This window comes from Anomalospiza imberbis, chromosome 2 (genome assembly GCF_031753505.1).
Source record: "Anomalospiza imberbis isolate Cuckoo-Finch-1a 21T00152 chromosome 2, ASM3175350v1, whole genome shotgun sequence".
NCBI lineage: Eukaryota > Metazoa > Chordata > Aves > Passeriformes > Viduidae > Anomalospiza > Anomalospiza imberbis.
In genome coordinates, this window is record NC_089682.1 from 74,606,453 (window position 1) to 74,616,054 (window position 9,602).

General features: G+C 47.1%; 1 long non-coding RNA gene across 1 annotated transcript; it reads left to right on the forward strand.

Moving 5' to 3' along the window:
• Window positions 1-4,678, forward strand: LOC137469228 (uncharacterized). The gene is made up of 2 exons (XR_010996412.1): window positions 1-2,125; window positions 4,363-4,678. It is a non-coding gene; the product is annotated as an uncharacterized lncRNA (long non-coding RNA).
• The last annotated feature ends 4,924 nt before the right edge of the window (window positions 4,679-9,602 follow it).

Genomic DNA, 9,602 nt, shown 5'->3' on the forward strand with positions numbered 1-9,602 from the left:
TTTTTTTTTTTTTGCCAGTGAAGGCAAGATCTCTCTTGTTATCCATAAATCTATTCTCAGGACAAAATTCTTACTATTTTATAGCACAAGAATGATATTGGACAATGCTCTCAGTGTCAGTGGTCCAGAATACCGAGCTTCACCCTTTAGGGAAGAATTATATTTGTGGCATCAACAAGGAATGGATGCCTCTGAACACTAACAAATCCTGGCACCTTTCTTTTGAGATTTTTCCCATGCACTCTGTAATGCACAATGTAAGGACTGGTCCAAAGCCTTAATGTATGCAAAATCTGATTTCACGGTTGATTCCATGAAACATCTTTTGTCACTGAGTTCACTACAACTGCAAACCAGCTGTTTAGTCCTGAAGCCAAAGCCTGCAGGATATTATCCTGTTATTCACATTGTAAAGTTTCATATACTGTCTCTGGTTGGGTGTATGACCTTGTGATGCAACAATGATGGAAAGTCCAACCTGAAAATGTTGCTAAGCCTAATTATTTATACTCATTTTCCTGTGTGCTGACTGTGTGCTCCCCTGTGTCTTCAGTAGCTACTCATTTGGTCAGCTAAGTCTCATAGCAAAGTTTCTGCTTCCAGCTTGGATGACTGAATGGTAAAAAAAAAAAATTGTATAAGGCAAGGTATAGGCCTGTGTTCACACATGAATGCTTGGGTTCACATATGAACACAGATGGTCCAATGAAGGGAAACAACTTCTGGCCTGTGTTTCAACAGGAAAATGGCCATATCATTCTTGTTTCATACCATGTAAAATGAGACTATGCCAAATGGTGCAAAATCATCTTTAATTTCATACAACCTCAGCTTCTCATTGGTTCTGCTGTTACACTAATTCCTGTTCTGAATTAACTACTGTAAGATAGCAGAAAATGGAGAAACTACTGCTAACACAAAGGACTCCCAGCTAAGGAGGTCTGCAGAAAGTTCCAGGTTTCACTGACTCAGTCCCATACCATGCCCTCCAGAATGTGACACCCCAGCTTGCAAGTGGGTATGTCGCCCGTTTGCCTGACTCCAAGGGCGTCATCGCGCCCATGTCTCTCCATAAACACGGTCCATTGCCCTACACACACGGGCTTCCCATGCCAGAGGCTGCCCTGCTCCCCACGTACAGCTCCATGTCCTGCTGCGCGCGGCACCGAGTGCCGAGCTGCTCCTCTGCCCACGCATTCGGGTGGAGACCAGCCCGGTGGGGACTGCCCGCCGCTGCTGCCGGGACGAGCACACCGAGCGGCAGCAGAGGGGTCGGGGTGGGGAGGCTGCGGGTCCAGCGCGGGAGGGTCCAGCCCCAGGCTCGCCTCCGCTGCCCACCCGCACCCGAGTGCGCATCCGCATCCTCCTTGCCCGTGTGCGGGCGGGGCGCTGCGGGCAGCTGTGGCGGCGCTGGTGGCGGCGGTGCCGATGAGCCCAGCCTTGCCCGTGGCAGCCGGCTGCGACCGGCGGCGACGGCGAGATCTCTGCCGCCGGGCTGGCTGCCAGCGCCGCTGTCCCGCCAGCGGCAGCGCGGGCCGGGCTCGGGAGTGCCCCGGCGCGGGGGAGCGGCGTGGGGGCAGAGGGGCTGGGGCAGCGCGGGTGATGCTGCCCGGGTAGCGCCGTTCGGGGACCTCTGAACCTCTGATGGGATGGAGAGCGGTCGTGGGCTGGAGGGGCGGCCGGCGCCGAACACACTGGCAAGGGGAGGGCGCGACTGCCCGTTTCCTATGCCAGGCAGTGGGAAGGGAGCCAGCAGGCTACTGCAGGGGAAATAATTCTTTTGCTGTAAATATTGGGACAAAATAACAGTGGCACGTTCATGTGGTGAAATAGAAGGAATGGGAAGCCCCTTCTTCCCAGCATTTGAGACGAGTCTCAGGCTCAGGGTACAATCCTGACAGAAGAAAAGGGCTTGCAGGGGCATTGAGAGACCTTTCCTGACAGACAGCAACCGTTTGGGGACATAAGGGAGGAGTGCATGCATCTCATTGAATAGGTAACTTTGGAGAAGGTCAGAGGCTTCTGTTATCCTTATTCTGGGCACAGTTTGAGGACTGAAAGACACAAAGAAGCCCAGGCGGGCAGAGTTGCAGACAGAAACAAAGGGATGGATGAATAGCAGCTGGTAAGTTTCAAAGACTGGTATATAACCAGCAGCTCCCAGTTCCACAAGACAGGAGTGTATTTCTCCCAACTGAGTTGCAGTTCTGCTGCAGGGAAACAGAGAATGGTACCGAGGAGCTGGACAGAAGGATGAATGTGCTTTCGATGGAAACACTCATTTGAAAGGAAAACACTGTCTGTATCTCTCTTCTCCAGCTATTTTTCTCAGTCTGCATTTTTCTTTTACCATCTTGAGAAAGTTCCTGCCTGCCTGCCTTTGTTTCCTGCTCCTTTACCTCTTCTTGACTCCTGTTTTGCCCTTTTCTGTCTCTTTCTCCATTGTCTTTTGATGAATGCTGTTGCAGCGATGACTTTGGATTTCAGTGCCTGTTGGGAAGGATCTGATGCAACCACAGGATGGCTATATCTCGCAGGCACTTTGCTGCATTAAGTCTGATAAACATCTGCCCTCCAAGCTAAAGAGCTTCAGGCAGCAGGTTAAATGTCCTCGAGTTTATCCCAGTCGTGATAGTGTTTTCCTCTTGTGTCCGGCAGTTCTGTCGCCGGAGCTGAGAGCTGGCAATCTAGGGGGTTTTTTTCTGTCATTCGTGGGGAGTGGTTTCTTCATTTTTCTTAATCGAACTGATGCCCCCTCTCGCAGCTAGCAAGGGTGCTTACACACCCCGCTCCGCATGCCTGCCTTGAGCCGATGGAGCTGATTAGGGGGCGGGCGCCTGCATCTCCAGTTCTGGTCTCCCCTCGCAGGGTCCGGCGCCATGATGGGAGCAGTGCTCAGGAGGCTCCCTGCGGTGCCAGGGGAGCCTTCCCCTTCCCTTCTACTGCGCCAGGTGCTAAGGGAGGAGGGGGACAGAGGTGTCTCGCAGGGAGGCCAAAACTAGGTCAGTGTAGCTGGAAACCGCAGCTGGTGCACTGCGATGGGGGCGGAGAGCCAGCTGTAGCCAGAGGGGGATGAGTGGATGGCGGGAGGGGGAAGGGTCTCTCCTCGAAGTTGTAGGGCGGGACGGCGTTCTCCGGGCTGCTCGCATGGCTGCCAGCACCCCCGCCCCGCTCCCCATCCTCCCCAGCCCCGGTTCCTGCCGCCGGGCGCCCACCGAGCCCCTTCCCTTCCCAGCGCTGCGTCTGCGAGTGGGCAGGGGAGAGGGAGAGGAAGGGAGGGAAGAAGGTAATGCTGGAAACGGAGAGATGGAGGAAAAATCTGGGCAATGAATGAGGAACAGATGGAGAGATGTATATTTTAAAAAGAGAGAGAGAGAAGAGAAGCGTGAAAGGCAACAAACAATGACAACTCATGTTTCAGCAGCACTTGCAATTGGTTCAGTGGGGAGGAGGTCATCTGCATTCCTCACAGTGCCCAGGCAAAAGGACGCATCCTCCTTGCCAAAATCCATCGGGCAATGAAGCTGCTGCAGCCAGACGCTGCAAGCTCCATCACCGGTAGCTTCGGCCGCACAGATGTACCTCGCTACCGCCCAGAGGTCATCCTGTTACCACCCTTCGGAATGCAATGAAAGCCCATTTCAGTACAGTTTGCAGCATGCTTTGTTTGACCTTTTGAGTGTTTCTACATCAACACTGCCTCCTCTGTTGCAGCTCCAAAGAAATCCAGATTGCCAGAGTTGTGTCCTTTTGTCGTTTCTGTACAACCAAAGCCTTATTTTCTCTAGCTCCGACTTTCTCTCCTCCTCCCTTTCCCTATGTCGTTTCCATTTTCCCCGCCCGTCTGTCTCCCCTGCTGCCCAGTGCCAGCCTTGCCCCCACTGCCTGGTGCCTCCATCATTCCTGAGCTCACCAATCTGATCGGAGCCGTGCTGCCTGCAGAAACGCACGCTCTCCCAGCCATGCCCTCCCCATCCTCGTTTTCCAATCCCCCCCTTCCTCTCTCCTCAGCAGCCCCGTTACATCCTTCCTAGCCTGACGCTGGCAGCGTGTCTCCTCCCTCTTTCCCTCCCTCTCTCCTTCCCTTCCTTCCTTATCCCTCCCCCTGCTCTCCCTGCAGCGCTTCCCAGCCCTCGCTGCAGTGCAATCCATCACTCCCAGCAAGGTCCTCACACCAGGGGAGGGGGAAGCCTGGCTCCCTGTGAGGCTAGGGGTGGGTGGGCAGGGAGTGCAACTACCTCCTCGTTTGCTAGGAAGTGAGAAAAGCTCGCAGAATACAGACCCTTCTGGAATTGAGACCTCCCATCTGCTTCCAGCTATTTTATTTATTCATTTACTTATTTAGTCTCTTTGTTTTGAAAGAAAAATATGTTTCTGCCAACATTCCAATGAGGGTGACTGAAAGGAAACCAAGGAGACAGAGAGAACGCCACAGTCAGAAAAGCTTATTCAGATAGAAGAACTGGGAGACAGCACTGGGGGGGGGGGAAGGGAAAGGGGAAGGGAGAAAGAAAGAAAGAAAGAAAGAAAGAAAGAAAGAAAGAAAGAAAGAAAGAAAGAAAGAAAGAAAGAAAGAAAGAAAGAAAGAAAGAAAGAAAGAAAGAAAGAAAGAAAGAAAGAAAGAAAGAAAGAAAGAAAGAAAGAAAGAAAGAAAGAAAGAAAGAAAGAAAGAAAGGAAGGAAGGAAGGAAGGAAGGAAGGAAGGAAGAAAGAAAGAAAGAAAGAAAGAAAGAAAGAAAGAAAGAAAGAAAGAAAGAAAGAAAGAAAGAAAGAAAGAAAGAAAGAAAGAAAAGAAAGAAAAGAAAGAAAGAAGAAAGAGAGAAAGGAAGAAAGAAAGAAAGACATATACAGAAACAAAGGAATAAATGCAGAAATAGGGGGAACAATATTAGATGCAGTAAAAAGAAAGCATAGCAAAAAAAAAAAAAAAAAAAAAAAAAAACCCAAGAATGAAATTGGAGAGAAGCCTGAGATGGCAGACATGGCAAGAAAATTCAGGGAGTAAACAATAAATAGCCAGAGGAGCCTTGCTAAAAAGGTTAGATTGATATGATTAAATAACATTTATATTTTAACAAACAAACACAGTGGGCTTTGATTTGAATGCAAATATTCTATACAGCTGCATGCAAATAAATTCAAGGGTTGTTTTTTTTTGTTTGTTTGTTTTTGGTTGTTTTTTTTTTTTATTCTAAGAAAAATAACATAATGAATAAATAGTCAAAGACGTCCAGGGCATCTTTCATAAGAAGATGTATCAGGGCAGCTGCATTAATGGACAGAGTCAAGAAATTATTAGAATAGTACCAAAGTAGATTTTTCAACTACCAGTGTTGCCCTTTTACAGGCATGTTGTGATGGTGCTGTTGATATTGATACAGAATGATCTACATTTGTTGCTGTTGCCATCTCTTTAAAGCTGAGGTGAGCTAAAGCAGTGCAGGCCTTTTACATGTACACATTTCACATTAGGACAGATTTTCATTAACATTGCTTGCCTTGACTTCAGTCTGCCATTGAATAGAATAGTGACTACACCTGAGGAACATCACAGGAAAATTCAGGTGACCTGGCTGAAGTCAGCAGTACCTACAGAAAACACAGTGATTTATAGAATGTGGTTGCAGTAATGCCCAAAATCTTTGTTCAGATTCCTGTAATGTCAACTGTAGAGTAAAACATAAAGGAATATTTAAGTCAGACTTTACAGTCTCTGTGAAGGTGTAGGAAATGGAGGGATGCAAACCTGAAAGTGGTGCTTCCTAATTTCCCCACAATGAAAACTCTCATCAATCTGTCTGCTAACATATAACATAATTTGCATTTCTTCTACTCAGTACAACTTGCTCTTCTTTCTTAAATCCTTTCAGAAGCAGGGTGAGTGCTGTCAATGCTGACACAGAGAAGGACTTCAACAGTTTGAATATTTTGGATGTGGCCAATTTAAAAAAAGGCTTTGACAACAGATCTTTCATAAACGTTACAGAATTTAAAGCAAATGGCTTTTAAAGTTGCCAGCTTTGCCCCCTTTACCAACGATGTTCAAAAGCTTACAATGTATCCTATGTTTAAATATAATTAATATAGTTTTGCTGACTTTGGACTGTTAAGGTAGACAAAACCACTAAAATCTGTTCCACCATGCAGGACTACTAAAAGACAATAAAATGGTGTAAGAGGCTGGACTTTAAGTAAGACAGATACTGTATTGTTTGGAAGGCTGAGCTGTGACTTGATCTGTGCCAGAGCAGCTCTGTGAACCTGTCTGTGTCGGTGTGAGACGCAGCTCTACTTCCCAGCAGTGACTTCTTCAGCCAGCTCTGGTTACTGCTCCAGGGCACGATTGCTGTGCTGCAACAGGAGGATTAATCCTGCTGGCTTTGCTCCAGGGTTTGTGATGCCCAGAAGAGATGAGAGAAGGGGAGGGGGTATCCATCATGTCCTTGCTGTCATTTTACTTGTGTCTGCAGCCTCTTCTGTATATAAAATTGCACCAGTTGAATTAAATATGGTGTTTTTATGTGCTCCAGAGTCTGTATGGACACACATAACTGAGCATGAAGGAGGGATTTATAAGTTTGTTAAGCTTAAAATGTTATGCATCCCCTGAGAGAACAGTTTTGGAAAAAGTTTGCTGAGAAAGCTATATTTGAGCTCAGCTCCTTGGAGAAAGGAGAGAGTGGAGGAAAGGTGAAACAGCCAGGAAGAATTGACCCTGAGACAGTACAAAGGATCAGAAAGGAAGGATCTTTGTGATAGTAAGAACTACAGAAAGAGCAGAGAAGGAAACCCCAAAGCACAACCAGTGAAGAAAGAAGGCCCTGACAACTCACCATAACCACCTTGACCATGAGAAGCCTGAAGCACAGGGCCAAATGAACCAACCAAAGAGCAAAGAGCTCACTGATTTCCTCTTCTTGTGCTCAGTTCTTCACAATGCTGAATGGATTTGAAGGACCTGAGCCAGTATTAATTAGAGTTTCATGGACTACTTTAGTGTATTTTGTGACTGCAAGACTGCCTGCCCTCTAAGCACTGCCTTGTTGATTTGGAAATAAAGGGGAGAAGAATTCCTTATTTTGGCAGATGGGATAACAGAAAATATGACTATGAATAAAAAGAGACAAACTGTGTGTCTAGGCTCCTGTATTTGGCAGTGTTCACTCTTCTACAATGTGATGAAGATGTGAAACTCCCAAACTGGGGATAGATGGATCTGGCCTTTAACTTATGTCCCTTCCCACTGATGACCTCAGCAACACCAGTGGAGCAACTGCAGGATGGTGTCAGACCTCAGGGATTAAAGGAGCCCCTCAGCAGTGTGGTCCCAAGAAAACTTTCAGCCCCAATTCACATGACTGCTAGAGCTGCATTATTGGCACATGCATTCACAGATCCCACAGCAGTTCATTAATTTCTTATCATTTGGATGTAACTTAATGCCCTGTTACCATGAGGATATGTGAAGGCCAGGGAAACAAAGAGGAGAGGTAAAAGTCTCCAAGACCTTTGCAAATAGCATGCCCCAGGATCACTTAACTGTCTGTTCAAATGCAGTACTCTACAGGGTGAAATGCGCCGGGAGATTTTAATTTCCAGGAAGGCTGATTTTGTATCTCATCCAAAATATGCTACCATCACTACGGCATCCTAGATAAACATAATGGGATCAGTGCCAACTGGAAAGGAAGGTAAGTTTTTGCTGAATCACTGTCGCTGCATCTGATCTTAGGTAAACACCTGCAGGCCCTTGGGTCAGCGCTTGAGGGAATATATATATGGAAGTGTTTCCTCTATGAGTCACCCACGCCATTTACTGTGGCAAACAGTTCTTTTTTGAACAGTTCTTCCCACCATACTGTGGCACTGATACCTTTTCAACTTTTAGAAAAGAGAGTGCTTTACCTTGAGTCATCAGCTGTAGATGTCCCCCAAGATACCCTGTGATGGAGGACAGCAGCATGCAAAGCAGAAAACAGCAACGTGAGTGAGAAGGGAACGTGCAGAAGTATGTGAAGTATTCATCTCTGCCATGAAGGGTGTACAGCAATCTTTGTCAATGTCATGGGGGGGGAGGAAATCAAGATTATATTTCACAAAAAAACAAGTTGAGCAGTTGCCAATCCAGTAGGCAGAAAAACAAGAGAGCTATGAGGAGATGCTTCATACCGGATAGGCCTGCAGATGCGGCGCCACATCTCTTGGAGAATGGCCTTGGACTGCAAGAGAAAAAAGGGGCGCTCGCATGCCGGTGTGCTGCGGCTCCCTCAGGTGTCCACCGCGAGCAAGAGCAGCAGGACACCTCCAGCTATTTCTCTGCGGCTTCTCTAGTATGTAAAATACTGAACAGCTTCCCAGCCAGCAGTTCCATCACCAGCAGCATCGCCCCCATCCGCACCAAGCTCTCCAAATGGAGGGGTTTTGCTAGCACAAGGGATCTACCCGCACCAAGCAGCTGAAGGAGAATGTCTTCCAGTTTGAAAGAAAAATTTAAAGCTCAAAAGCAATCAGCAGAAACTTCACCCAGTACTGGCTGTGGATCCTGTGCTCTGTGGGAGATGGTGGTACATCAACTGGTAAACAAAAATATTTGGCATTAATGAAAATTTCCAAATAAATGTGTTGAAAACTCACAAGTTCTTCAGGATGTTTTAGTTAGCCTGTTAAGCAGTAACATCTCAAATGACAACACAGAGGCACAGAGAAAAACAAAAGTCAAACCAAGGTGTGTGGAAAGTTGTCCAAACATACTGTTATGTGGAATTCCAGAAAAAGCCAAGGATATGAGATGATTTCTCAAATTGATGTGTGGTTATAACTCACATCATATCCTCCTGTTTGTTTAATGACTTCTTGAGCATTTCCAATGGACTGAGTTTTAGCTGGTCCCTGAAAGTGGGAATGGTGGTGTCTTGCTCCACTGAAGGACAGGAATGGTGTTTGAGTTCAGAGGGCTGCCCTGGTGAGCAGGCAAATGCTTAGCTTTCCCCAGCCCCTGTGCACCTCTTCTGGTATGGCCCACCACTAGTGCATCCTCCAGGAATCTTAAGAGGACCACGAATAAGAAGGAACAGTCGTTTTCCTCTTAAGCACTGCCAAAAAACAATGTTCAGCCAGCTCTCAGGTAAGAAGTGTTGGCTTCAGTTACATCATGTGTTGGCAACATGGGTCTCGCGTGGCAGGGAGGACATAGTGAGTATTTATTTAGTAACTGTGTATAAGGCATTATAGGATTTTATTCTCAGTTTGCAATTAGTTGAGAACAAATGAGGGTTACCAAGCTACCAGGATGAGCCTTAGGGGACACAGCTTTCCCTTACCAGGTTTCTCTCTTTCGTTGCTGTATGACATAAGGAGTTGGGGTCATTTCCTAGCCTTCTCCTTGGCTCCAGGACTGAGATTGTGTCTTGAAGCTCATCCAGTGCTTCCTCAAACCCAGCAGAGTTGTTACAGAAGCAGTAAAGAGAAAAGAAGGCAGTGAAAGCAACAGGAGGAGGTTGGATCCAGGGGCTGTTGGAGGAAGAGTTAGGGGAAAGTGGCTATTCCAGTGCGACTGGTGGGGCTTGCACCTCCGTCAATCATAAAATGCACCGTGCTTGGAGG